General features: G+C 46.6%; 17 non-coding genes across 17 annotated transcripts; 3 read left to right on the top strand and 14 right to left on the bottom strand.

The window, feature by feature from the left end:
• Positions 1 to 1,971: 1,971 nt before the first annotated feature.
• Positions 1,972 to 2,058, bottom strand: trnay-gua. Its single transcript is given in 2 exon segments — positions 1,972 to 2,007; positions 2,022 to 2,058. It is a non-coding gene; the product is annotated as a tRNA-Tyr (tRNA).
• A 126-nt stretch (positions 2,059 to 2,184) lies between these two features.
• trnae-uuc lies at positions 2,185 to 2,256 on the bottom strand. The gene has a single exon. It is a non-coding gene; the product is annotated as a tRNA-Glu (tRNA).
• Positions 2,257 to 2,541: 285 nt separating this feature from the next.
• Positions 2,542 to 2,614, bottom strand: trnar-acg. The gene has a single exon. It is a non-coding gene; the product is annotated as a tRNA-Arg (tRNA).
• Positions 2,615 to 2,710: 96 nt separating this feature from the next.
• Positions 2,711 to 2,781, top strand: trnak-cuu. The gene has a single exon. It is a non-coding gene; the product is annotated as a tRNA-Lys (tRNA).
• A 3,079-nt stretch (positions 2,782 to 5,860) lies between these two features.
• trnay-gua lies at positions 5,861 to 5,947 on the bottom strand. The gene is given in 2 exon segments: positions 5,861 to 5,896; positions 5,911 to 5,947. It is a non-coding gene; the product is annotated as a tRNA-Tyr (tRNA).
• Positions 5,948 to 6,416: 469 nt separating this feature from the next.
• Positions 6,417 to 6,489, bottom strand: trnar-acg. The gene has a single exon. It is a non-coding gene; the product is annotated as a tRNA-Arg (tRNA).
• A 781-nt stretch (positions 6,490 to 7,270) lies between these two features.
• Positions 7,271 to 7,357, bottom strand: trnay-gua. Its single transcript is given in 2 exon segments — positions 7,271 to 7,306; positions 7,321 to 7,357. It is a non-coding gene; the product is annotated as a tRNA-Tyr (tRNA).
• A 475-nt stretch (positions 7,358 to 7,832) lies between these two features.
• Positions 7,833 to 7,905, bottom strand: trnar-acg. The gene has a single exon. It is a non-coding gene; the product is annotated as a tRNA-Arg (tRNA).
• A 1,306-nt stretch (positions 7,906 to 9,211) lies between these two features.
• Positions 9,212 to 9,297, bottom strand: trnay-gua. The gene is given in 2 exon segments: positions 9,212 to 9,246; positions 9,261 to 9,297. It is a non-coding gene; the product is annotated as a tRNA-Tyr (tRNA).
• Positions 9,298 to 9,422: 125 nt separating this feature from the next.
• On the bottom strand, positions 9,423 to 9,494 carry trnae-uuc. Its single transcript has one exon. It is a non-coding gene; the product is annotated as a tRNA-Glu (tRNA).
• A 1,136-nt stretch (positions 9,495 to 10,630) lies between these two features.
• trnay-gua lies at positions 10,631 to 10,717 on the bottom strand. Its single transcript is given in 2 exon segments — positions 10,631 to 10,666; positions 10,681 to 10,717. It is a non-coding gene; the product is annotated as a tRNA-Tyr (tRNA).
• Positions 10,718 to 10,838: 121 nt separating this feature from the next.
• trnae-uuc lies at positions 10,839 to 10,909 on the bottom strand. Its single transcript has one exon. It is a non-coding gene; the product is annotated as a tRNA-Glu (tRNA).
• A 281-nt stretch (positions 10,910 to 11,190) lies between these two features.
• On the bottom strand, positions 11,191 to 11,263 carry trnar-acg. The gene has a single exon. It is a non-coding gene; the product is annotated as a tRNA-Arg (tRNA).
• A 96-nt stretch (positions 11,264 to 11,359) lies between these two features.
• On the top strand, positions 11,360 to 11,430 carry trnae-cuc. The gene has a single exon. It is a non-coding gene; the product is annotated as a tRNA-Glu (tRNA).
• Positions 11,431 to 16,112: 4,682 nt separating this feature from the next.
• On the bottom strand, positions 16,113 to 16,199 carry trnay-gua. Its single transcript is given in 2 exon segments — positions 16,113 to 16,148; positions 16,163 to 16,199. It is a non-coding gene; the product is annotated as a tRNA-Tyr (tRNA).
• Positions 16,200 to 16,674: 475 nt separating this feature from the next.
• Positions 16,675 to 16,748, bottom strand: trnar-acg. Its single transcript has one exon. It is a non-coding gene; the product is annotated as a tRNA-Arg (tRNA).
• A 95-nt stretch (positions 16,749 to 16,843) lies between these two features.
• trnae-cuc lies at positions 16,844 to 16,915 on the top strand. The gene has a single exon. It is a non-coding gene; the product is annotated as a tRNA-Glu (tRNA).
• The last annotated feature ends 10,465 nt before the right edge of the window (positions 16,916 to 27,380 follow it).

Genomic DNA, 27,380 nt, shown 5'->3' with positions numbered 1-27,380 from the left:
AAGTTGGGAAGAGCCAAGTCACAAAGTCACACGACACATAGTCCATAGCAAGACTAGAATCACCCGAAGACACAGAGTGATGGCAGAACAGATACTACGAACTGTTCATTTTTAGTCTCCTCCAGTACAAAACAGTCACTTCAAATACCCACTTGATGCCTTAGAAAACACCCATGGCATCGATAGGTAAACTCTATCTCCAGGAAAAACAGGCATTTGTCTATCTTCTAATCCAGGGGGAAAAGACTAAGCTGGAAAAACGTCCATGGTATCCAAAGGTCAAAAACAGGCATTCATATGGGAACAGTTGGAGGAGTGTGGCGGGATTCTGGGCCACATTTTTTCAGCAGCTCGACCAATGACCCAGGAAAAGAAGTCTTTTGTCTTTTGTTGTGGAATTTTAAAAGTAAGCAAGGCTAGAATTACCCAAGACACAGATACTACGAGCTGTTCATAATAGTCTCCTCCAGGACAAAACAGTCACTTCGTGCCTTAGAAAAACCTGTGGTCACGCTGTGACGGAAGCTCGGAAAAGCCACGCCCAAAAATCAAATGGCGGCCATGGCGAAAAACAACTTCCTTGAGGAACCAGCGACCTGAGGATAACAACCTCCTTTGCTACAGTCCTCCGCTCTACCAACTGAGCTATCAAGGATCACACGTGTGAGCAGAACCTCATTTTTCAGCTTTCTGCAGTTCGACTAATGACCCGGAAAAAGAAGCTTCTGGCAACCAACTGCTAGTTTGACACAGATAGCTAAAGCAAAACAGCCTTCCCATACCGGGAGTCTCCTCCGCCTGGGTGAAAACCAGGAATCCTCACCGCTAGACCATATGGGAACAGACTGAAGAGTGCCTTCTGGGCCATTTTCCATGCGTGTGGTGGCATCGATTTCGTAAGGTCTTTAGCTTTTGTTGTGGAAAAACAAGGCAAGACTAGAATTACTTCTAAGACCAAACTGATGGCAGAACAGATATTGAGGCAAATGGAAAAATTATCCATGGTATCCAAAGGTCAAATATAGTATGGCAGGCATTCATATGGGGATTATTAGTTGAGTTTGATTTAGTTGACAAGTTTTTTCTCCACAGGTGGCAGCAGCTCGAATAAAGACCCAGCGAGCCAGCCAGAGTCGAACCTAGAATCTTCTGATCCGTAGTCAGGGAATTTTATCCATTGCGCCACTGGCCCACTGACTTGAAGCTGATTGTGCTTGTACCAGAGTTTTCAGCTGTGGACGTGACGGGGTCCTGTATCGCTTTGTGCTTGTTCTTGACCTATCAGCGTATCCCTGGTGGTCTAGTGGTTAGGATTCGGCAGTCACTTCACGCGCCCGGGTTCGATTCCCGTCAGGGAACTTCTTTTGGCCATCTATAGTCACGCTGTGACGGAAGTTGGGAAGAGCCAAGTCACAAAGTCACACGACACATAGTCCATAGCAAGACTAGAATCACCCGAAGACACAGAGTGATGGCAGAACAGATACTACGAACTGTTCATTTTTAGTCTCCTCCAGTACAAAACAGTCACTTCAAATACCCACTTGATGCCTTAGAAAACACCCATGGCATCGATAGGTAAACTCTATCTCCAGGAAAAACAGGCATTTGTCTATCTTCTAATCCAGGGGGAAAAGACTAAGCTGGAAAAACGTCCATGGTATCCAAAGGTCAAAAACAGGCATTCATATGGGAACAGTTGGAGGAGTGTGGCGGGATTCTGGGCCACATTTTTTCAGCAGCTCGACCAATGACCCAGGGAAAAGAAGTCTTTTGTCTTTTGTTGTGGAATTTTAAAAGTAAGCAAGGCTAGAATTACCCAAGACACAGATACTACGAGCTGTTCATAATAGTCTCCTCCAGGACAAAACAGTCACTTCGTGCCTTAGAAAAAACCTGTGGTCACGCTGTGACGGAAGCTCGGAAAAGCCACGCCCAAAAATCAAATGGCGGCCATGGCGAAAAAACTCCTTCTTCGAGCCGGAGTCGAACCAGCGACCTAAGGATAACAACCTCCTTTGCTACAGTCCTCCGCTCTACCAACTGAGCTATCGAAGGCACACGGCGTGTGAGCAGAACCTCATTTTTTCAGCTTTCTGCAGTTCGACCAATGACCCGGGAAAAAGAAGCTTCTGGCGAACCAACTGCTAGTTTGACGAAGGAAGCAAAAAAAGCAAAACAGCCTTCCCATACCGGGAGTCGAACCCGGGCCGCCTGGGTGAAAACCAGGAATCCTCACCGCTAGACCATATGGGAACAGACTGAAGAGTAGATTCTGGGCCATTTTCCATGCGTGTGGCGGCCCGCCCATGGATTTCGTAGAGAGTCTTTAGCTTTTGTTGTGGGATTTTAAAAGGAAGTAAGACTAGAATTACCCGAAGACCCAAACTGATGGCAGAACAGATATTGAGGCAAATTGAGAAATTATCCCTGAAATGGAGATGCGGTTTGAATAGTATACGTGGCGGATTATTAGTTGAGTTTGATTTAGTTGACAAGTTTTCCTCTGCGCCCAGGTGGCAGCAAGGAATAAAGAGAGAGCGAGCCAGCCAGGAGTCGAACCTAGAATCTTCTGATCCGTAGTCAGACGCGTTATCCATTGCACCACTGGCCCACTGACTTGAGCTGATTGTGTTTGTACCAGAGTTTTTAGCTGTGGACGTGACGGGGACCTGTATCGCTTTGTGCTTGTTCTTGACCTATCAGCGTATCCCTGGTGGTCTAGTGGTTAGGATTCGGCGCTCTTACCGCCGCGCCCCGGTTCGATTCCCGGTCAGGGAACTTCTTTTGGCCATCTATAGTCACGCTGTGACGGAAGTTGGGAAGAGCCAAGTCACAAAGTCACACGACACATAGTCCATAGCAAGACTAGAATCACCCGAAGACACAGAGTGATGGCAGAACAGATACTACGAACTGTTCATTTTTAGTCTCCTCCAGTACAAAACAGTCACTTCAAATACCCACTTGATGCCTTTGAAAACACCCATGGCATCGATAGGTAAACTCTATCTCCAGGAAAAACAGGCATTTGTCTATCTTCTAATCCAGGGGGAAAAGACTAAGCTGGAAAAACGTCCATGGTATCCAAAGGTCAAAAAAAAGGCATTCATCATATGGGAACAGTTGGAGGAGTGTGGCGGGATTCTGGGCCACATTTTTTCAGCAGCTCGACCAATGACCCAGGGAAAAGAAGTCTTTTGTCTTTTGTTGTGGAATTTTAAAAGTAAGCAAGGCTAGAATTACCCAAGACACAGATACTACGAGCTGTTCATAATAGTCTCCTCCAGGACAAAACAGTCACTTCGTGCCTTAGAAAAAACCTGTGGTCACGCTGTGACGGAAGCTCGGAAAAGCCACGCCACAAATCAAATCGGTCATGGCGAAAAACAACTCCTCAGCTAGCCGAGTCGAACAAGCGACCTGAGGATAACAACCTCCTTTGCTACAGTCCTCCGCTCTACCAACTGACTAGAATCACTCATTTTTCAGCTTTCTGCAGTTCGACCAGTGACCCCGCAGAACAGATACTACGAACTGTTCATTTTTAGTCTCCTCCAGTACAAAACAGTCACTTCAAATACCCACTTGAAAACCAGCCTCCTCAAAACAGACCATATGGCAGACTGATAGTAGATTCTGGGCTCTATCTCCAGGAAAAACAGGCATTTGTCTAGGCTCTTTTCTCTTCTAATCCAGGGATTTTAAAAGACTAAGCTGGAAAAACGTCCATGGTGATCCAAACAGATCAAAAATTGGCATTCATATGGGAACAGTTGGAGGAGTATGTGGGGATTCTAGGGCCACATTTTTGACAGCAGCTCTCTGACCAATGACCCAGGGAAAAGAGAGTCTTTTGTCTTTTGTTGTGGAATTTTAAAAGTAGTCAAGGCTATCCATTACTGGCCCACTGACTTGAGCAGATTGTGCTTGTACCAGAGTGTTCAGCTGTGGACGTGTCTCCTGTATCGCAGTGACAACCTATCAGTCACTCCCTGGTGGTCTAGTGGTTAGATTCGCGCGCTCACCGCCGCGTGGCAGGAGTTCGATTCCCCGGTCAGGGAACTTCTTTTGGCCATCTATAGTCACGCTGTGACGGAAGTTGGGAAGAGCCAAGTCACAAAGTCACACGACACATAGTCCATAGCAAGACTAGAATCACCCGAAGACACAGAGTGATGGCAGAACAGATACTACGAACTGTTCATTTTTAGTCTCCTCAGTACAAAACAGTCACTTCAAATACCCACTTGATGCCTTAGAAAACACCCATGGCATCGATAGGTAAACTCTATCTCCAGGAAAAACAGGCATTTGTCTATCTTCTAATCCAGGGGGAAAAGACTAAGCTGGAAAAACGTCCATGGTATCCAAAGGTCAAAAACAGGCATTCATATGGAACAGTTGGAGGAGTGTGGCGGGATTCTGGGCCACATTTTTTCAGCAGCTCGACCAATGACCCAGGGAAAAGAAGTCTTTTGTCTTTTGTTGTGGAATTTTAAAAGTAAGCAAGGCTAGAATTACCCAAGACACAGATACTACGAGCTGTTCATAATAGTCTCCTCCAGGACAAAACAGTCACTTCGTGCCTTAGAAAAAACCTGTGGTCACGCTGTGACGGAAGTTGGGAAGAGCCAAGTCACAAAGTCACATGACACATAGTCCATAAACAACTAGAATCACCCGAAGACACAGACCTGATGGCAGAACAGATACTACAGAACTGTTCATTTTTAGTCTCCTCCAGTACAAAAATCCTCCAGTACAGCAGTCACTTCAAATACCCACTTGATGCCTGATGCCTTAGAAAACACCCATGGCATCGATAGGTGGGTGAAACTCTATCTCCAGGAAAAACAGGCATTTGTCTATCTTCTAATCCAGGGGGGATTTTAAAAGGAAGTAAGACTAAGCTGGGCAAAACGTCCATGAGTATCCAAAAATGGTCAAAAACAGGCATTCATATGGGAACAGTTGGAGGTGGCAGCAAGGAATAAAGAGAGCGGGCCAGCCAGCCAGAGTCAGCACCTCGAATCTTCTGATCCAGGAGTCAGAAGTCTTTTGTCTTTTGCGCCAATTTTAAACTGTAAGCAAGCTGATTGTGCTTGTACACAGAGTTTTCAGCTGTGGACGTGGCGGGGTCCTGTATCGCTTTGTGCTTGTTCTTGACCTATCAGCGTATCCCTGGTGGTCTAGTAGTGGTTAGGATTCGGCGCTCTCACCGCGCGCCCGGTTCGATTCGGTCAGGGAACTTCTTTTGGCCATCTATAGTCACGCTGTGACGGAAGTTGGGAAGAGCCAAGTCACAAAGTCACACGACACATAGTCCATAGCAAGACTAGAATCACCCGAAGACACAGAGTGATGGCAGAACAGATACTACGAACTGTTCATTTTTAGTCTCCTCCAGTACAAAACAGTCACTTCAAATACCCACTTGATGCCTTAGAAAACACCCATGGCATCGATAGGTAAACTCTATCTCCAGGAAAAACAGGCATTTGTCTATCTTCTAATCCAGGGGGAAAAGACTAAGCTGGAAAAACGTCCATGGTATCCAAAGGTCAAAAACAGGCATTCATATGGGAACAGTTGGAGGAGTGTGGCGGGATTCTGGGCCACATTTTTTCAGCAGCTCGACCAATGACCCAGGAAAAAAGTCTTTTGTCTTTTGTTGTGGAATTTTAAAAGTAAGCAAGGCTAGAATTACCCAAGACACAGATACTACGAGCTGTTCATAATAGTCTCCTCCAGGACAAAACAGTCACTTCGTGCCTTAGAAAAAACCTGTGTCACGCTGTGACGGAAGCTCGGAAAAGCCACGCCCAAAAATCAAATGGCGGCCATGGCGAAAAACAACTCCTTCGAGCCGGAGTCGAACCAGCGACCTAAGGATAACAACCTCCTTTGCTACAGTCCTCCGCTCTACCAACTGAGCTATCGAAGGCACACGGCGTGTGAGCAGAACCTCATTTTTTCAGCTTTCTGCAGTTCGACCAATGACCCCGGGAAAAAGAAGCTTCTGGCGAACCAACTGCTAGTTTGACGAAGGAAGCAAAAAGCAAAACAGCCTTCCCATACCGGGAGTCGAACCCGGGCGAAAACCAGGAATCCTCACCGCTAGACCATATGGGAACAGACTGAAGAGTAGATTCTGGGCCATTTTCCATGCGTGTGGCCGGCCCGCGGATTTCGTAGAGGTCTTTAGCTTTTGTTGTGGGATTTTAAAAGGAAGTAAGACTAGAATTACCCGAAGACCCAAACTGATGGCAGAACAGATATTGAGGCAAATTGAGAAATTATCCCTGAAATGGAGATGCAGTTTGAATAGTATACGTGGCGGATTATTAGTTGAGTTTGATTTAGTTGACAAGTTTTTCTCTGCGCCCAGGTGGCAGCAAGGAATAAAGAGAGAGCGAGCCAGCCAGGAGTCGAACCTAGAATCTTCTGATCCGTAGTCAGACGCGTTATCCATTGCGCCACTGGCCCACTGACTTGAGCTGATTGTGCTTGTACCAGAGTTTTCAGCTGTGGACGTGACGGGGGTCCTGTATCGCTTTGTGCTTGTTCTTGACCTATCAGCGTATCCCTGGTGGTCTAGTGGTTAGGATTCGCGCGCTCACCGCCGCGGCCCGGGTTCGATTCCCGGTCAGGGAACTTCTTTTGGCCATCTATAGTCACGCTGTGACGGAAGTTGGGAAGAGCCAAGTCACAAAGTCACACGACACATAGTCCATAGCAAGACTAGAATCACCCGAAGACACAGAGTGATGGCAGAACAGATACTACGAACTGTTCATTTTTAGTCTCCTCCAGTACAAAACAGTCACTTCAAATACCCACTTGATGCCTTAGAAAACACCCATGGCATCGATAGGTAAACTCTATCTCCAGGAAAAACAGGCATTTGTCTATCTTCTAATCCAGGGGGAAAAGACTAAGCTGGAAAAACGTCCATGGTATCCAAAGGTCAAAAACAGGCATTCATATGGGAACAGTTGGAGGAGTGTGGCGGGATTCTGGGCCACATTTTTTCAGCAGCTCGACCAATGACCCAGGGAAAAGAAGTCTTTTGTCTTTTGTTGTGGAATTTTAAAAGTAAGCAAGGCTAGAATTACCCGAAGACACAGATACTACGAGCTGTTCATAATAGTCTCCTCCAGGACAAAACAGTCACTTCGTGCCTTAGAAAAAACCTGTGGTCACGCTGTGACGGAAGCTCGGAAAAGCCACGCCCAAAAATCAAATGGCGGTCATGGCGAAAAACAACTCCTTCGAGCCGGAGTCGAACCAGCGACCTAAGGATAACAACCTCCTTTGCTACAGTCCTCCGCTCTACCAACTGAGCTATCGAAGGCACACGGCGTGTGAGCAGAACCTCATTTTTTCAGCTTTCTGCAGTTCGACCAATGACCCCGGGAAAAAGAAGCTTCTGGCGAACCAACTGCTAGTTTGACGAAGGAAGCAAAAAGCAAAACAGCCTTCCCATACCGAGTCGAACCCGGCCGCCTGGGTGAAAACCAGGAATCCTCACCGCTAGACCATATGGGAACAGACTGAAGAGTAGATTCTGGGCCATTTTCCATGCGTGTGGCCGGCCCGCGGATTTCGTAGAGGTCTTTAGCTTTTGTTGTGGGATTTTAAAAGGAAGTAAGACTAGAATTACCCGAAGACCCAAACTGATGGCAGAACAGATATTGAGGCAAATTGAGAAATTATCCCTGAAATGGAGATGCAGTTTGAATAGTATACGTGGCGGATTATTAGTTGAGTTTGATTTAGTTGACAAGTTTTTCTCTGCGCCCAGGTGGCAGCAAGGAATAAAGAGAGAGCGAGCCAGCCAGGAGTCGAACCTAGAATCTTCTGATCCGTAGTCAGACGCGTTATCCATTGCGCCACTGGCCCACTGACTTGAGCTGATTGTGCTTGTACCAGAGTTTTCAGCTGTGGACGTGACGGGGGTCCTGTATCGCTTTGTGCTTGTTCTTGACCTATCAGCGTATCCCTGGTGGTCTAGTGGTTAGGATTCGGCGCTCTCCACCGCCGCGGCCCGGTTCGATTCCCGTCAGGGAACTTCTTTTGGCCATCTATAGTCACGCTGTGACGGAAGTTGGGAAGAGCCAAGTCACAAAGTCACACGACACATAGTCCATAGCAAGACTAGAATCACCCGAAGACACAGAGTGATGGCAGAACAGATACTACGAACTGTTCATTTTTAGTCTCCTCCAGTACAAAACAGTCACTTCAAATACCCACTTGATGCCTTAGAAAACACCCATGGCATCGATAGGTAAACTCTATCTCCAGGAAAAACAGGCATTTGTCTATCTTCTAATCCAGGGGGAAAAGACTAAGCTGGAAAAACGTCCATGGTATCCAAAGGTCAAAAACAGGCATTCATATGGGAACAGTTGGAGGAGTGTGGCGGGATTCTGGGCCACATTTTTTCAGCAGCTCGACCAATGACCCAGGGAAAAGAAGTCTTTTGTCTTTTGTTGTGGAATTTTAAAAGTAAGCAAGGCTAGAATTACCCGAAGACACAGATACTACGAGCTGTTCATAATAGTCTCCTCCAGGACAAAACAGTCACTTCGTGCCTTAGAAAAAACCTGTGGTCACGCTGTGACGGAAGTTGGGAAGAGCCAAGTCACAAAGTCACACGACACATAGTCCATAGCAAGACTAGAATCACCCGAAGACACAGAGTGATGGCAGAACAGATACTACGAACTGTTCATTTTTAGTCTCCTCCAGTACAAAACAGTCACTTCAAATACCCACTTGATGCCTTAGAAAACACCCATGGCATCGATAGGTAAACTCTATCTCCAGGAAAAACAGGCATTTGTCTATCTTCTAATCCAGGGGGAAAAGACTAAGCTGGAAAAACGTCCATGGTATCCAAAGGTCAAAAACAGGCATTCATATGGGAACAGTTGGAGGAGTGTGGCGGGATTCTGGGCCACATTTTTTCAGCAGCTCGACCAATGACCCAGGGAAAAGAAGTCTTTTGTCTTTTGTTGTGGAATTTTAAAAGTAAGCAAGGCTAGAATTACCCAAGACACAGATACTACGAGCTGTTCATAATAGTCTCCTCCAGGACAAAACAGTCACTTCGTGCCTTAGAAAAAACCTGTGGTCACGCTGTGACGGAAGCTCGGAAAAGCCACGCCCAAAAATCAAATGGCGGCCATGGCGAAAAAACAACTCCTTCGAGCCGAGTCGAACCAGCGACCTAAGGATAACAACCTCCTTTGCTACAGTCCTCCGCTCTACCAACTGAGCTATCGAAGGCACACGGTGTGTGAGCAGAACCTCATTTTTTCAGCTTTCTGCAGTTCGACCAATGACCCCAGGAAAAAGAAGCTTCTGGCGAACCAACTGCTAGTTTGACGAAGGAAGCAAAAAGCAAAACAGCCTTCCCATACCGGGAGTCGAACCCGGGCCGCCTGGGTGAAAACCAGGAATCCTCACCGCTAGACCATATGGGAACAGACTGAAGAGTAGATTCTGGGCCATTTTCCATGCGTGTGGCCGGCCCGCGGATTTCGTAGAGGTCTTTAGCTTTTGTTGTGGGATTTTAAAAGGAAGTAAGACTAGAATTACCCGAAGACCCAAACTGATGGCAGAACAGATATTGAGGCAAATTGAGAAATTATCCCTGAAATGGAGATGCAGTTTGAATAGTATACGTGGCGGATTATTAGTTGAGTTTGATTTAGTTGACAAGTTTTTCTCTGCGCCCAGGTGGCAGCAAGGAATAAAGAGAGAGCGAGCCAGCCAGGAGTCGAACCTAAATCTTCTGATCCGTAGTCAGACGCCAGCGTTATCCATTGCGCCACTGGCCCACTGACTTGAGCTGATTGTGCTTGTACCAGAGTTTTCAGCTGTGGACGTGACGGGGACCTGTATCGCTTTGTGCTTGTTCTTGACCTATCAGCGTATCCCTGGTGGTCTAGTGGTTAGGATTCGCGCTCTCACCGCCGCGCGCCGGGTTCGATTCCCGGTCAGGGAACTTCTTTTGGCCATCTATAGTCACGCTGTGACGGAAGTTGGGAAGAGCCAAGTCACAAAGTCACACGACACATAGTCCATAGCAAGACTAGAATCACCCGAAGACACAGAGTGATGGCAGAACAGATACTACGAACTGTTCATTTTTAGTCTCCTCCAGTACAAAACAGTCACTTCAAATACCCACTTGATGCCTTAGAAAACACCCATGGCATCGATAGGTAAACTCTATCTCCAGGAAAAACAGGCATTTGTCTATCTTCTAATCCAGGGGGAAAAGACTAAGCTGGAAAAACGTCCATGGTATCCAAAGGTCAAAAACAGGCATTCATATGGGAACAGTTGGAGGAGTGTGGCGGGATTCTGGGCCACATTTTTTCAGCAGCTCGACCAATGACCCAGGAAAAAGAAGTCTTTTGTCTTTTGTTGTGGAATTTTAAAAGTAAGCAAGGCTAGAATTACCCAAGACACAGATACTACGAGCTGTTCATAATAGTCTCCTCCAGGACAAAACAGTCACTTCGTGCCTTAGAAAAAACCTGTGGTCACGCTGTGACGGAAGCTCGGAAAAGCCACGCCCAAAAATCAAATGGCGGCCATGGCGAAAAACAACTCCTTCGAGCCGGAGTCGAACCAGCAACCTAAGGATAACAACCTCCTTTGCTACAGTCCTCCGCTCTACCAACTGAGCTATCGAAGGCACACGTGTGTGAGCAGAACCTCATTTTTTCAGCTTTCTGCAGTTCGACCAATGACCCGGGAAAAGAAGCTTCTGGCGAACCAACTGCTAGTTTGTGAAGGAAGCAAAAAGCAAAACAGCCTTCCCATACCGGGAGTCGAACCGGGCCGCCTGGGTGAAAACCAGGAATCCTCACCGCTAGACCATATGGGAACAGACTGAAGAGTAGATTCTGGGCCATTTTCCATGCGTGTGGCCGGCCCGCGGATTTCGTAGAGGTCTTTAGCTTTTGTTGTGGGATTTTAAAAGGAAGTAAGACTAGAATTACCCGAAGACCCAAACTGATGGCAGAACAGATATTGAGGCAAATTGAGAAATTATCCCTGAAATGGAGATGCAGTTTGAATAGTATACGTGGCGGATTATTAGTTGAGTTTGATTTAGTTGACAAGTTTTTCTCTGCGCCCAGGTGGCAGCAAGGAATAAAGAGAGAGCGAGCCAGCCAGGAGTCGAACCTAGAATCTTCTGATCCGTAGTCAGACGCGTTATCCATTGCGCCACTGGCCCACTGACTTGAGCTGATTGTGCTTGTACCAGAGTTTTCAGCTGTGGACGTGACGGGGTCCTGTATCGCTTTGTGCTTGTTCTTGACCTATCAGCGTATCCCTGGTGGTCTAGTGGTTAGGATTCGCGCTCTCACCGCCGCGGCCCGGGTTCGATTCCCGGTCAGGGAACTTCTTTTGGCCATCTATAGTCACGCTGTGACGGAAGTTGGGAAGAGCCAAGTCACAAAGTCACACGACACATAGTCCATAGCAAGACTAGAATCACCCGAAGACACAGAGTGATGGCAGAACAGATACTACGAACTGTTCATTTTTAGTCTCCTCCAGTACAAAACAGTCACTTCAAATACCCACTTGATGCCTTAGAAAACACTCCATGGCATCGAAGGTAAACTCTATCTCCAGGAAAAACAGGCATTTGTCTATCTTCTAAACCAGGAAAGACTGTTGAAAAAACACCCATGGTATCCAAAGGTCAAAACAGGCATTCATGGGAACAGTTGAGGAGTGTGGCGGATCTTCTGGGCTACATTTTTTCAGCAGCCTGACCAATGACCCAGGGAAAAGAAGTCTTTTGTCTTTGTTGTGGAATTTTAAAAGTGGGCAAGGCTAGAATTAATTCAAGACACAGATACTATTTAGCTGTTCATAATAGTCTCTCAGACAAAAACAGTCACTTCGTGCCTTAGAAAACTCCGTGGTCACGCCAGACGGAAGCTCGGAAAAGCCACGCCCCAAAAATCAAATGGCGGTCATGGCGAAAATAACCCTTCTGAGCTGGAGTCGAACCAGCGACCTGAGGATAATAACCTCCTTGCTAAGTGTCCTCCAGCTTTCACTAACTGAGCTATCAAGGCACAGCCTCATGTGAGCAGAACCTCACGCCAGCTTTCTGCAGTTCACCAATGACTCCTGGAAAAGAGTTTGGCGAACCAACTGTTAGTTTGATTTAAGGAAGCAAAGCAAAACAGCCTTCCATACCGAGTTTCAACTGGCTGCCTGGGTGAAAAACTAGGGAATCCTCACCGCTAGACTATGTGGAACAGACTGAAGTGAAGATCGGTCATTTTCATGCAGTGGCCGTCCATGGATTTCTAGGAGGTCTTAGCTTTTGTTGTGGGATTTTAAAAGAAGTAAGACTAGAATTATCTCAAGACTCAAACTGATGGCAGAATAGATATTGAGGCAAATTGAGAAATTATCTCAAATCTGAGATGCAGTCGAACAGTATACGCAAGGATTATTAGTTGAGTTTGGATTTAGCTGATTGGAAAGTTTTTTCTCTCGCGCCCAGGTGGCAGCAAGGAATAAAGAGAGAGCGGGAAACAGCTTGTGAGTCGAACTCTAGAATCTTCTGATCCATGTCAGACGCGTTATCCATCGTTACCGGGTCATTCCACTTGATTTGAGCGACGTGTTTGAAACAGCCAGCTGTGGACGATCGGTCCCGGTATCGCTTGTGCTGTTCTAACATATCAGCGATTCCAGGTTCCAAGGATTCGCGCCTTGACCTATGCCCGGTTCGATTCTGTCAGAACTTTACATTCAGTATTTGCGCGCTGTGACGGAAGTTGGAAGAGCTAAGTCGTTGCAAGCCACACGACATATAGTCCATAGCAAGACTAGAATCACCCAAGACACAGAGGATGGCAGAAGATATGAACTGTCTATTTTTAGTCTCCTCCACAAAATAGTCACCAACACTCACTGATGCCTTAGAAAGACCATGGCATCGTATAGGTAAACTCTATCTCCAGGAAAACAGGTACTTGGTCTATCTTCTAACTAGTAAAGACGTTGCTGGAAAACGCCCATGGCATCCAAAGGTCAAAACAGGTATCTAAGTGCATAAACAGCTGGAGGAGGTGCATGATTCTGGGGCCACATTTTTTCAGCAGCTCACTCAATGTGACCTAGGGAAAAGTAGTCTTTGTCTTTGTTGTGGAATTTTAAAAGTAAGCAAGGCTAGAATTTCACCAAGACACAGATAATGTTTATCACGAGCTGTTCATAGTCTCTCCAGACAAAACACAGTTACTTCTGCCTTAGAAAACTCCGTGGTCACGCTGTGACGGAAAGTCGGGAAAAGCTACGCCTAAAAATCAAATGGCGAAGTCATGGCGAAACAACTTCCTTCGAGCCGGAGTTTAACCAGCGACCTAAGGATAACAACTCTTCTTTTTCAGCTTTCGCAGTTTGACCAATGACCTCGGAAAGAAGCTTCTGGCAACCAATCGTTAGTTGATTTAAGGAAGCAAAAAGCAAAACAGTTCTCTCCCATATCGAGTCGCACCCGCCGCCTGGGTGAAAATCCAGGAATCACCGCTATAGACTATGGGAAAACAGACTGAAGAGTAGATTCTGGGCCATTTTCCATGCGTGGTGGCCGCCCGCGGATTTCGTGAGGTCTTTAGCTTGTTGTGGGATTTAAAAGAAAGTAAGACTAGAATTACCTCAAGACTCAAACTGATGGCAGAATGATATTGAGGCAAATTGAGAAATTATCCCCGAAATGGAGATGCAGTTTGAATAGTACACGTATGGATTATTAGTTGGAGTTTGATTAGTTGACAATTTTTTCTTGCTACCAGGTGGCAGCAAGGAATAAAGACTGAGCGAGCTAATACCAGGAGTCGAACTCAGAATCTTCTGATCCGTAGTCAGACGCTAAGTATCCATCGCGCCACTGGCCCACTGATTTGAACTGATTGTGCTTGTACCAGAGTTTTCAGCTGTGGACGTGGACGGGTCCTGTATCGCTTTGTGCTTGTTCTTGACCTATCAGCGATCCTGGTGGTCTAGTATTAGATTCGCGCTCACCGCATGCCCGGCTTCGATTTCCCGGTCAGGGGCCTTTGGTTATCTATAGTCACGCTGTGACGGAAGTTGGGAAGAGCCAAGTCACAAAGTCACACGACACATAGTCCATAGCAAGACTAGAATCACCCAAGACACAGAGTGATGGCAGAAATGATTATGAACTGTTCATTTTAGTCTCCTCCAGTACAAAACAGTCACTTCAACACCTACTTGATGCCTTAGAAAATGACCCATGGCATCGATAGTAAACTTCTATCTCCAGGAAAACAGGCATTTGTCTATCTTCTAATCCAGGGGAAAAGACTACTGGAAAACGCCCATGGTATCCAAAGGTCAAAACAGGCATTCATGGGAACAGTTGAGGAGGGCGGATTCTGGGCCACATTTTTTCAGCAGCTCGACTCAATGACCCAGGGAAAAGAAGCTTTTGTCTCTTTGTTGTGGAATTTTAAAAAGTAAGCAAGGCTATAGAATTACCCAAGACACAGATACTACGAGCTGTCTATAATAGTCTCCTCCAGGGACAAAACAGTCACTGCCTTAGAAAAACCTGTGGTCACGCTCTGTGACGGAAGCTCGGAAAAGCCACGCCTCAAAAATCAAATACGGTCACATGTAAAAAAACAACCTTCGAGCCGAGTCGAATCCAGCGACCTGGAGGGATAACAACCTCCTTTGCTACAGTCCTCCGCCTACCAACTGAGCTACCGGGCGCACACGTGCATGTGAGCAGAACCTCATTTTTTCAGCTTTCAGTTCACCAATGACCCAGGGAAAGAAGCTTCTGCTAACCAACTGCTAGTTTGACGGTTGGCAAAAGTAAAACAGCCTTCCTACATACCGAGCTCTAACCCGCCGCCTGGGTGAAAACCAGGAATCCTCACCGCTAGACCATATGGGAACAGACTGAAGAGTAGATTCTGGGCCATTTTCCATATGTGGCCGCCCGCCGGATTTCGTGAGAGTAATTTTTAGCTTTTTTGTTGTGGGATTTTAAAAGGAAGTAAGACTAGAATTACCCAAGACCCAAACTGATGGCAGAACAGATATTAAGGCAAATTGAGAACACTGAAATGGAGATGCAGTTTGAATAGTACACGCGGCGGATTATTAGTTGAGTTTGGATTTAGTTGACAAATTTTTCTGCGCAGGTGGCAGCAAGGAATAAAGAGAGAGCGCGAGCCAGCCAGAGTCGAACCTAGAATCTTCTGATCCGTAGTCAGACGCTGCGTTATCCATTGGCGCCACTGGCCCACCTGACTTGAGCTGATTGTGCTTGTACCAGAGTTTTCAGCTGTGGACGGACGGGTCCTGTATCGCTTTGTGCTTGTTCCTGACCTACCAGCGCATCCCTGGTGGTCTAGTGGTTAGGATTCGGATTACTCACCGCCGCGGCCCGGTTCGATTCCGGTCAGGAACTTCTTTGGCCATCTATAGTCACGCCAGACGGAAGTTGGGAAGAGCCAAGTCACAAAGTCACACGACACATAGTCCATAGCAAGACTAGAATCACCGAAGACACCGAAAGTGATGGCAGAACAGATACTACTTAACTGTTCATTTTTAGTCTCCTCCAGTACAAAACAGTCACTTCAAATACCCACTTGATGCCTTAGAAAACACCCATGGCATCGATAGGTAAACTCAATCTCCAGGAAAAACAGGCATTTGTCTATCTTCTAATCCAGGGAGAAAAGACTAAGCTGGAAAAACGTCCATGGTATCCAAAGGTCAAAAAACAGGCATTCATATGGGAACAGTTGGAGGAGTGGCGGGATTCTGGGCCACATTTTTTTCAGCAGCCTCGACCAATGACCCAGGAAAAGAAGTCTTTTGTCTTTGTTGTGGAATTTTAAAAAGTAAGCAAGGCTAGAATTACCGAGAACACAGATACTACGAGCTGTTCATAATAGTCTCCTCCAGGACAAAACAGTCACTTCGTGCCTTAGAAAAAACCTGTGGTCACGCTGTGACGGAAGCTCGGAAAAGCCACGCCCAAAAAATCAAATGGCGGTCATGATAAAAACAACTCCCTCGAGCCGGAGTCGAACCAGCGACCTAAGGATAACAACCTCCTTTGCTACAGTCCTCCGCTCTACCAACTGAGCTATCGAAGGCACACAGTGTGTGAGCAGAACCTCATCTTTTCAGCTTTCTGCAGTTCGACCAATGACCCTGGGAAAAGAAGTTTCTGGAACCAACTGCTAGTTTGACGAAGGAAGCAAAAAAGCAAAACAGCCTTCCCATACCGAGTCGAACCCCGGCCGCTTGGGTGAAAACCAGGAATCCTCACCGCCAGACCATATGGGAACAGACTGGAAGAGTAGATTCTGGGCCATTTTCCATGCGTGTAGCCGCCCATGGATTTCGTAGAGAGGTCTTTAGCTTTTTGTTGTGGGATTTTAAAAAGAAGTAAGACTAGAATTACCCGAAGACCCAAACTGATGGCAGAACAGATATTGAGGCAAATTGAGAAATTATCCCTAAAACTGAGATGCAGTTTGAATAGTATACGTGGCGGATTATTAGTTGAGTTTGATTTAGTTGACAAGTTTTTCTCTGCGCCCAGGTGGCAGCAAGGAATAAAGAGAGCGAGCCAGCCAGGAGTCGAACCTAGAATCTTCTGATCCGTAGTCAGATCGCGTTATCCATTGCGCCACTGGCCCACTGACTTGAGCTGATTGTGCTTGTACCAGAGTTTTCAGCTGTGGACGGACGGGGTCCTGTATCGCTTTGTGCTTGTTCCTGACCTACCAGCGTATCCCTGGTGGTCTAGTGGTTAGGATTCGGCGCTCTCACCGCCGCGGCCCGGGTTCGATTCCCGGCCAGGGAACTTCTTTTGGCCATCTACAGTCACGCTGTGACGGAAGTTGGGAAGAGCCAAGTCACAAAGTCACATCACACATAGTCCATAGCAAGACTAGAATCACCGAAGACACAGAGTGATGGCAGAACAGATACTACGAACTGTTCATTTTAGTCTCCTCCAGTACAAAACAGTCACTTCAAATACCACTTGATGCCTTAGAAAACACTCCATGGCATCGATAGGTAAAACTCTATCTCCAGGAAAACAGGCATTTGTCTATCTTCTAATCCAGGGGGAAAAGACTAAGCTGGAAAAACGTCCATGGTATCCAAAGGTCAAAAACAGGCATTCATATGGGAACAGTTGGAGGAGTGTGGCGGATTCTGGGCCACATTTTTCAGCAGCTCGACCAATGACCCAGGAAAGAAGTCTTTTTGTCTTTGTTGTGGAATTTAAAAGTAAGCAAGGCTAGAATTACTCCGAAGACACAGATACTACGAGCTGTTCATAATAGTCTCCTCCAGGACAAAACAGTCACTTCGTGCCTTAGAAAAAACTCGTGGTCACGCTGTGACGGAAGCTCGGAAAAGCCACGCCCAAAAATCAAATGGCGTGCCATGGCGGAAACGTTAACAACAAGGATAACAACCTCCTTTAACTACAGTCCTCCGGCTCTACCAACTGAGCTATCAAAGGCACACAGCGTGTACAGAACCTCATCTTTTCAGCTTTCTGCAGTTTGACCAATGACCCCGTGGAAAGAAGCTTCTCAAGAACCAACTGCTAGTTTGATTTGAAGGAAGCAAAAAGCAAAACAGCCTTCCCATACCGGGAGTCGAACCCGGGCCGCCTGGGTGAAAAACAGAATCCTCACCGCTAGACCATATGGGAACAGACTGAAGAGTAGATTCTGGGCCATTTTCCATGCGTGTGGCCGGCCCGCTGGATTTCGTAGAGGAGTTCTTTAGCTTTTGTTGTGTGATTTTAAAAAAGAAGTAAGACTAGAATTACCGAAGACCCAAACTGATGGCAGAACAGATATTGAGGCAAAATTGAGAAATTATCCTGAAATGGAGATGCAGTTTGAATAGTATACGTGGCGGATTATTAGTTGAGTTTGATTTAGTTGACAAGTTTTTCTCTGCCCAGGTGGCAGCAAGGAATAAAGAGAGAAGCGAGCTAGCCAGAGAGTCGAACCTAGAATCTTCTGATCCGTAGTCAGACGCAGGTTATCCATTGCGCCACTGGCCCACTGACTTGAGCTGATTGTGCTTGTACCAGAGTTTTCAGCCGTGGACGTGACGGGGTCCTGCACGCTTTGTGCTTGTTCCTGACCTATCAGCGTATCCCTGGTGGTCTAGTGGTTAGGATTCAGCGCTCTCACCGCCGCGGCCCGGTTCGATTCCCGGTCAGGGAACTTCTTTTGTGCATCTATAGTCACGCTGTGACGGAAGTTGGGAAGAGCCAAGTCACAAAGTCACACGACGCACATAGTCCATAGCAAGACTAGAATCACCCAAAAAGACACAGAGTGATGGCAGAACAGATACTACGAACTGTTCATATTTTAGTCTCCTCCAGTACAAAACAGTCACTTCAAATACCCACTTGATGCCTTAGAAAACACCCATGGCATCGGATTAGGTAAACTCTATCTCCAGGAAAAACAGGCATTTGTCTATCTTCTAATCCAGGGGAAAAGACCAAGCTGGAAAAACGTCCATGGTATCCAAAGGTCAAAAACAGGCATTCATATGGGAACAGTTGGAGGTGTGTATGGATTCCAAATACATTTTTCAGCAGCTCGACCAATGACCCAGGAAAAGAAGTCTTTGTCTTTGTTGTGGAATTTTAAAAGTAAGCAAGGCTAGAATTACCCAAGACACAGATACTACGCAGCTGTTCATAATAGTCTCCTCCAGGACAAAACAGTCACTTCGTGCCTTAGAAAAAACCTGTAGTCACGCTGCTTGTGGAGCTCGGAAAAGCCACGCCAAAAATCAAATGGCGGCTATGGCGAAAACCGCTCCTTCAGAGCCGGAGTCAACCAGCGACCTAAGGATAACAACCTCCTTTGCTGACAGTCCTCCGCTCTACCAACTGAGCTATCGAAGAGGCACACGGCGCGGTGTGAGCAGAACCTCACTCTTTTCAGCTTTCTGCAGTTCGACCAATGACCCGGAAAAAGAAGCTTCTGGCTAACCAACTGCTAGTTTGACAGAGAGGAAGCAAAGCAAAACAGCCTTCCGCATACAGGAGTCGAACTCGGCCGCCTGGGTGAAAACCAGAATCCTCACCGCTAGACCATATGGGAACAGACTGAAGAGTAGATTCTGGGCCATTTTCCATGCGCGTGGTGGCCGACGCTGGATTTCGTGAGAGGTCTTTAGCTTTTGTTGTGGGATTTTAAAAGGAAGTAAGACTAGAATTGCTCAAGACCCAAACTGATGGCAGAACAGATATTGAGGCTAAATTGAGAAATTATCCTAAAACTGAGATGCAGTTTGAATAGTATACGTAGGCGGATTATTAGTTGGGTTTGATTTAGTTGACAAGTTTTTCTCTCGCCCAGGTGGCAGCAAGGAATAAAGAAAGAGCGAGCCAGCCAGGAGTAGAACCTAGAATCTTCCTGATCCGTAGTCAGACGCTGCGTTATCCATCGCGCCACTGGCTCACTGACTTAAGCTGATTGTGCTTGCCAGAGTTTTCAGCTGTGGGCGTGACGGGACCTGTATCGCCTTGTGCTTGTTCTTGACTCATCAGCGTATCCCTGGGTGGTCTAGTGGTTAGGATTCGGCGCTCTCACTGCCGTGCCCGGCATCGATTCCCGGTCAGGGAACTTCTTTGCAGCCATCTATAGTCACGCTGTGACGGAAGTTGGGGGAAGAGCCAAGTCACAAAGTCACCACGACACATAGTCCATAGCAAGACTAGAATCACCCGAAGACACAGATGATGGCAGAACAGATACTGACGAACTGTTCATTTTTAGTCTCTCCAGTACAAAACAGTCACTTCAAATACCCACTCTGATGCCTTAGAAAACACCCATGGCATCGATAGGTAAACTCTATCTCCAGGAAAAACAGGCATTTGTCTATCTTCAATCCAGGGGAAAAGACTAAGCTGGAAAAACGTCCATGGTATCCAAAGGTCAAAAACAGGCATTCATATGGGAACAGTTGGAGGAGTGTAAGGCGGGATTCTGGGCCATTTTCAGCAGCTCCGACCAATGACCCAGGGAAAAGAAGTCTTTTGTCTTTGTTGTGGAATTTTAAAAAGTAAGCAAAGGCTAGAATTACTCAAGACACAGATACTACGAGCTGTTCATAATAGTCTCTCCAGGACAAAACAGTCACTTCGTGCCTTAGAAAAACCTGTGGTCACGCTAGACGGAAGCTCGGAAAGCCACGCCTAAAAATCAAATGGCGGCCATGGCGAAAAACAACTCTTCGAGCCGGAGTCGTAACCAGCGACCTAAGGATAACAACCTCTTTGCTACAGTCCTCCCGCTCTACCAACTGAGCTATCGAAGGCACACGGTGTTTGTGTGAGCAGAACCTCATCTTTTCAGCTTTCTGCAGTTCGAACCAATGACCCGGGAAAAAGAAGCTTCTGCTTGAACCAACTGCTAGTTTAATTTAAGGAAGCAAAAAGCAAACAGCCTTCCCATACCGGGGAGTCGAACCCGGCCGCCTGGGTGAAAACCAGGAATCTCACCGCTAGACCATATGGGAACAGACTGAAGAGTAGATTCTGGGCCATTTTCCATGCGTGTGGCCGGCCCATGATTTTCAGTAGAGGTGTCTTTAGCTTTTTGTTGTGGGATTTTAAAAGGAAGAGTGGAGACTATTACTTGTACCAAGACCCAAACTGATGGCAGAACATATATTGAGGCAAATTGAGAAATTATCCCTAAAACTGAGATGCAGTTTGAATAGTATACGCGGGCGGATTATTAGTTGAGTTTGATTTAGTTGACAAGTTTTTTCTGCGCCCCTGGTGGCAGCAAGGAATAAAGAGAGAGCGAGCCAGCCAGGAGTCGAATCCCAGAATCTTCTGATCCGTAGTCAGACGCTGCTATCCATTCGCGCCACTGGCCCACTGACTTGAGAGCTGATTGTGCTTGAAACCAAGAGTTTTCAGCTGTGGACGTGGACGGGGACCTGTATCCCTTTGTGCTTGTTCCTGACCTATGGCCAGCGATCCCTGGTGGTCTAGTGGAAAAACGGCAGGATTTCGGCGCTCTCACCGTCAAGCCTGGATCAACTCCCGGTCAGGGAACTCTTTTGCAGCCATCTATAGTCACGCTGTGACGTGGGAAGTTGGGGAAGAGCAAAGTCACAAAGTCACACGACACATAGTCCTTTGTCTTTTGCAAGAACTAGAATCACCCGAAGCCACAGAGGATGGCAGAACAGATACTACGAACTGTTCATTTTTAGTCTCCTCAGTACAAAACAGTCGCTTCAAATACCCACTTGATGCCTTAGAAAATACCCATGGCATCGATAGGTAAAAACCCATCTCCAGGAAAAACAGGCATTTGTCTATCTTCTAATCCAGGGGAAAGTCTAAGCTGGATAAAAACGTCCATGGTATCCAAAGGTCAAAAACAGAGGCATTCATATGGGAACAGTTGAGGAGTGTGGCGGGATTCTGGGCCACATACTTTTTCAGCAGCTCGACCAATGACCCAGGAAAAGAAGTCTTTGTCTTTGTTGTGGGATTTGTAAAAGTGCAAGGCAAAACAGAATTCCCGCACACAGATACTACGAGCTGTTCATAATAGTCTCCTCCAGGACAAAACAGTCACTTCGTGTGCCTTAGAAACCTGTGGTCACGCTTTTGGTGACGAGATTTTAAAGGAAAAAGCCACGCCGAGCCAAATCAAAATGGCGGCCATGCATTGGAAAAACATCCCTCCTTCGTGAGCCGAGTTGCAACTAGCGTGACCAAGGATAATGAACCTCTTTGCTACAGCTTTCTCAGTGGTCCACCAACTGAGCTAAGAAAGGCACAGCCAGGTAGAACAGAACCTATTTTTTCAGCTTTCTGCAGTTATTCATTGACGCCAATGACCCTGAAGAAAAAGAAGCTTCCGGTCGAACCAAGCTGCTAGTTTGACTGAAGAGCAAAAGCATTTAAACAGTAGCGGTGCACCATATCGTTTGGGAGTCAAACCGGGCCCACTGGAGTTTCTGATCAACCAAGTGAACCGTTTTCCTCACCGCTTAAGGACCATTGCAAGAACAGACACCCGAGTGATTACCAGGAGCCTATGTGAACTTCCAGAGCCTGTGGCACGGCCGCGGATGCTTCGCAGAGAGGTCTTTGTGCTTTTGTTGTGGGATTTAGTGCTCTAAGTGGAAGGCTAAATGTCCCTAAAGACCAAGCGTTGATGGCAGAACAGATGTTGAGGCAATTGACAAAATTATCCACAAAATGGAGATGGAGTTTATGCAGAGAAACTATCCCGACTCAGGATTATTAGTTCTCCTTGATTTGGTTGACAAGCCCAGCACTGCTCCGAGTGGCATCAATGCGTGTGAAGCGAGCAGTGCCAGGGACTGCCAGCCAGAATGGCCAGTAGTAGGAATGACTCCACATCCAGGACAGGTTAGCACACACCTGGACTTGGTATGTTTTGCTTCCCACGCACCAGGTTCTCTGGTCTGTGGACCACACTTCCTGCTGCTGGCGTATCGACACCATCATAGTCTTTGTGCTTGTTCAGAAACCTATCAGTATCCCTGGTGGTCTAGTATTAGGATTCAAGGAGGCGCTTTTCACGCCGCACGCCTGTAGTTCGATTCAGATCAGGGGAACTTTGGCCATCTATAGTCACTTCCAGCAAATCTGAGAGTTGGGAAGGCAAGTCACAAAATCCTGACACATAGTCCATAGCAAGACTAGAATCACCGTGGAGACACAGAGTGATGGCAGAACAGATACTACTTTGAATGTGTCTGTTCATTTTTAGTTTCCACAGTACCAAACAGTCACTTCAAATACTCACTTGATGCTCCTTTGAAAACACCCATGGCATCACTAGGTGACTCTATCACAGGAAAAACCATATATTTGTCTATCTTCTCTAATCCAGGTTATCAAGACTAGGCTGGAAAACGTCCATGGTATCCAGACGGTATCCTGAAAACAGGCATTCATGTGGGAAACAGCTGAGGAGGTATGAACGATTCTAGGCCACATTTTTCAGCAGCCCTTGCCCAATGTACCCATCACTTTAAATCTATCTCTTTGTCTTTTGTTGTGGAATTTTGTGCCAAGTATTGAAGGCTAGATTTGCAGCACTCACAGATATCGTCATGAGAGCTGTTCATGAATAGTTCTCCAGGACCAAACAGTCTACTGTGCCTTAGACCCCCACCTGAAGTTTGTCTACAGCTGTGACAGAAGTACTGAAAAGCCACGCCCAAATTCAAAATGGCGGCCATGGCGAAAAAAAACTCCTGCACGGGCCGATCCATGCAGCGACCTAAGGATAACAACTCTCCTTTGCTAGCATGTCTCTCCCATCCATACCAGCTGAGTTAATCAAGGCACACAAGCGTGTGGACAGAACACCTATTTTTTCACTGCTTTCTGGAAATTTATGACCAATGACCCCAGCAAAGAAGCTTCAGGCCAAATCAAACTCACTAGTATTGACGGAGCAGTGCACCGCAAGGGCAAAACAGCCTTCCCATACCAGGAGTCGAACCGGGCCGCCTGTATTAGGAAATCCAGAATCCTCAAATTTGCAGATACTATGAAGTGAACAGTCTGAAGAGTAGATTCTACAGGCCATTTTCCATGCGTGTGTATCACCAGGCTGCAGATTTCACATAGAGCTGCTCTTTAGCACCATAGCAAACCAAGAGAGCTCACATCCTACTTGCCAGGAAGGTGGATGAAGGAGGCTGATTGATCCCATGCCACATGTAATGGGATTGCTGTGAGACTGTCTCATGCACAAGGACCTGAGGAACCCACATTTGAAGCTTGTTCCTGGACCATCAACACCTCAGCCTGGTCAAGGTGGTTAGAGAGGCGTCACCACTGCCGTTTATTCGATTCTGAGGAAACTTCGAAGAACCAGCTGTCCTCAGCCATCCTGGTGAACTTGGGATCGCTGTACAATAGGAGAGCATCCCTAACAAACTGTGTCACAGTCTGGTAGGGAGCTGCTCTGTTGCTGAGCGTAAGGCACTGCAGCGGAGTGGCAAAACTGCCCAGCGCACATCACAGGGAACTCCACTTCCATCCATTGAGGACATCCAGAAGAAACACTGTTTAGCGTCAGCTTGTGCAGTATTCTTAAAGACTCCTCTCACCCTACTTACAAACTGTTTTCTCTCCAGCCATCTGGCAGGCACTTCAGATTCCCTCTCGACTAGAACAAGTAGACTGAGGAACAGCTTTTTAGAGCTGGTCGTCAGCTACTGAATTCTACCCCCACTGATGTCTGCCCCACTCCACCATAAGGAAACAAAAGACAAAAATACACTGTTAACATTCCATTGCACTCCACTGTATATATCTTTGTAAAGCATGTACATATCCACTGTACATATTTCTTGGAAAATTGTCCTATATGTATATCCTGTATATCCTGCTCTTTTCTTATGTACACGGTGATCTGTAAATTGCCCACATGATACAATCACTGTAAATTTTTTCTTCTGTTCCTGTAATTTAATTTGTACAATTTATCTTTGTAATTTATACTTATATTTGCCAGCCAATATCCTGCACTTGCTGCAGTCGCACTCTGCCTTAGACCTAAACTGCATTCGCTACCTTGTACTTGCACATGTGTAATGACAATAAAAATGAATCTAATCTAATCTTGAGCTGATTGTGCTTGTACCAGAGTTTCCAGCTGTGGACGTGACGGGACCTCAACTTTGCTCCTGACCTGGGTCAGCTTACCTTGTGGTCTAGTGGTTGATTCAGCACCTCACCACAGCCCGGGTTCGATTCCTGGTCAGGGAACTTCTAGTGCGATCTAATCACGATTTGACGAAGTTGGGAAGACCAACTCACAAAGTTTGACGATATGAAGTCAGGAAGCAAAGACTAGAATTCACTATAGTCACGCTGTGACGGAAGTTGGGAAGAGCCAAGTCACAAAGTCACACGACCACATAGTCCATAGCAAGACTAGAATCAATTCGGCGAAGACACAGAGGATGGCAGAACAGATACTTACGAACTGTTCATTTTAGTCTCCTCCAGTACAAAACAGTCACTCCAAATACCCACTTGATGCCTTAGAAAACACCCATGGCATCTGATAGGTAAAACTCTATCTCCAGGAAAACAGGCATTTGTCTATCTTCTAATCCAGGGGGAAAAGACTAAGCTGGAAAAACGTCCATGGTATCCAAAGGTCAAAAACAGGCATTCATATGGGAACAGTTGGAGGAGTGTGGCAGGGATTCTGGGCCACATTTTTCAGCAGCTAGACCAATGACCCAGGGAAAAGAAGTCTTTTGTCTTTTGTTGTGGAATTTTAAAAGTAGCAAGGCTAGAATTACTCCGAAGACACAGATACAGAACAGACACTATGAGCTGTTCATTTTAGTCTCCTCCAGGACAAAACAGTCACTTCAAACCCTTAGAAAAACCTGTGAGTCACGCTGTGACGGAAGCTCTGCAAAAGCCACGCCAAAAACTAAATGGCGGTCATGGGAAAACAACAACTTTGTCTATGGAGTCGAATCCAGCGACCTAAGGATAACAAAACGTCCTTTGGTACCGTCCTCCGCTCTACCAACTGAGCTATCAGTATGGCACACGTGTGTGAGCAGTGTGGCTCATTCTTTTCAGCTTTCTGCAGTTCGATCAATGACCAGGGAAAAGAAGCTTCTGGCCCGAACCAACTGCTAGTTTGATCGAAGGAAGCAAAAAAGCAAAACAGCCTTCCCATACCGAGTCCAACCCGGACGCCTGTGGTGAAACCAGGAATCCTCACCGCTAGACCATATGGGAACAGACTGAAGAGTAGATTCTGGGCCATTTTCCATGCGTGTGGCGGCCCTTGGATTTCGTAGAGGTCTTTAGCTTTTGTTGTGGAGTTTTAAAAGGAAGTAAGACTAGAATTGCCGAAGACCTAAACTGATGGCAGAACAGATATTGAGTGCAAATTGAGAAATTATCCCTGAAAATGGAGATGCAGTTTGAATACTATCACGTGGCGGATTATTAGTTGAGTTTGATTTAGTTGATAAGTTTTTCTCTGCGCCCAGGTGGCAAGGAATAAAGAGGAGCTTGGAAGCCAGCCAGGAGTCGAACCTAGAATCTTTCTGATCCGTAGTCAGATAGCGTTATCCATTGCGCCACTGGCCCACTGACAGAGCGGGCAGACAGTCGGACCAGACAGAGCGCTGTGGATGACTCGGTGAAGACCAGAGCGGCGGGGGATTGTGCATTTATACTAACAATGCTTGCCTGCAGGTCTAGTGTTGCTCGTTGGAGATGCCACTGCTCAGCCAACCTAGAGTTTCTCATGGTTAAGGTAGACACGTTTTATCTGCCACGGAGTTCGCATCAGCCATCATAACTGCTGCTTATATTCTAATTCCGATGCTGATGCTGACACTATGAATGAACTTCATGCAGCCATCATTAAACAACAGGCTGCTCACCCGAGAGGCTGCATTTATTGTTCTGCGGGATTTTAATCACTCTAGCAGAAGGCAGTACTCCCTAAATTTCACCAGAAACGTTTTCTGTCACACCAGAGGAAACAGAACTTTGGACCATGTATACACAAACATGGCTGAAGTTTATGCTGTGACCCCTCCCCATCTAGGGACAATCGGATCACCTTTCTTTGTTCCTCACCCCAAGTACTCCTTCTCATCAACCGTGTGAAGCCATCAGTGAGGACCATCAAAGTCTGGCCAGCTGTGGGACTGACCCCCTCCACACTCCAGGACAGGTTTCAACACACAGACTGGGGTATGTTTGCTTCCCAGGCTACCTGTGGCTCTCACACGGATATGAGACCACTACACTTCCCTCTGTTCTGGATTACATCAACACCACCATAGACAGTGTTATCACCCAGAAACAGATCACCACATACCCAAATCAGAAGCCATGTGGATGAACAAGGAGGTGCGCCTTCTGTTGAAAGCCACGCTAACACTGCCTTCAGATCAGGTGACGCACAGGCCTACAGCACTTCCAGGGCAAATCTGAAGAGGGGCATCAAAAGGCCAAGTACTGCTACAAGCTGAAGTTAGAGGAGCACTTTTCCAACTCTGACCCCTCGACGCATGTGGCAGGGCATCCAGGCCATCAGTGATGACATGCCCAACCACTCCACCCCCACAGCACCAAATGTCTTCTTTCTGGACGAGCTTAGCCGACTTTTATGCTCGCTGAGAGGGATAATAATGAAACGGTCACCAAGATCACCCCCTAACCGACTCCACTCCATCACACTCACCTCTCAGAGGTTTACACCTGCACTAAG

The sequence above is a fragment of the Puntigrus tetrazona genome, chromosome 4, assembly GCF_018831695.1.
Source record: "Puntigrus tetrazona isolate hp1 chromosome 4, ASM1883169v1, whole genome shotgun sequence".
NCBI lineage: Eukaryota > Metazoa > Chordata > Actinopteri > Cypriniformes > Cyprinidae > Puntigrus > Puntigrus tetrazona.
This window is presented reverse-complemented; position numbering and strand designations above follow the sequence as displayed.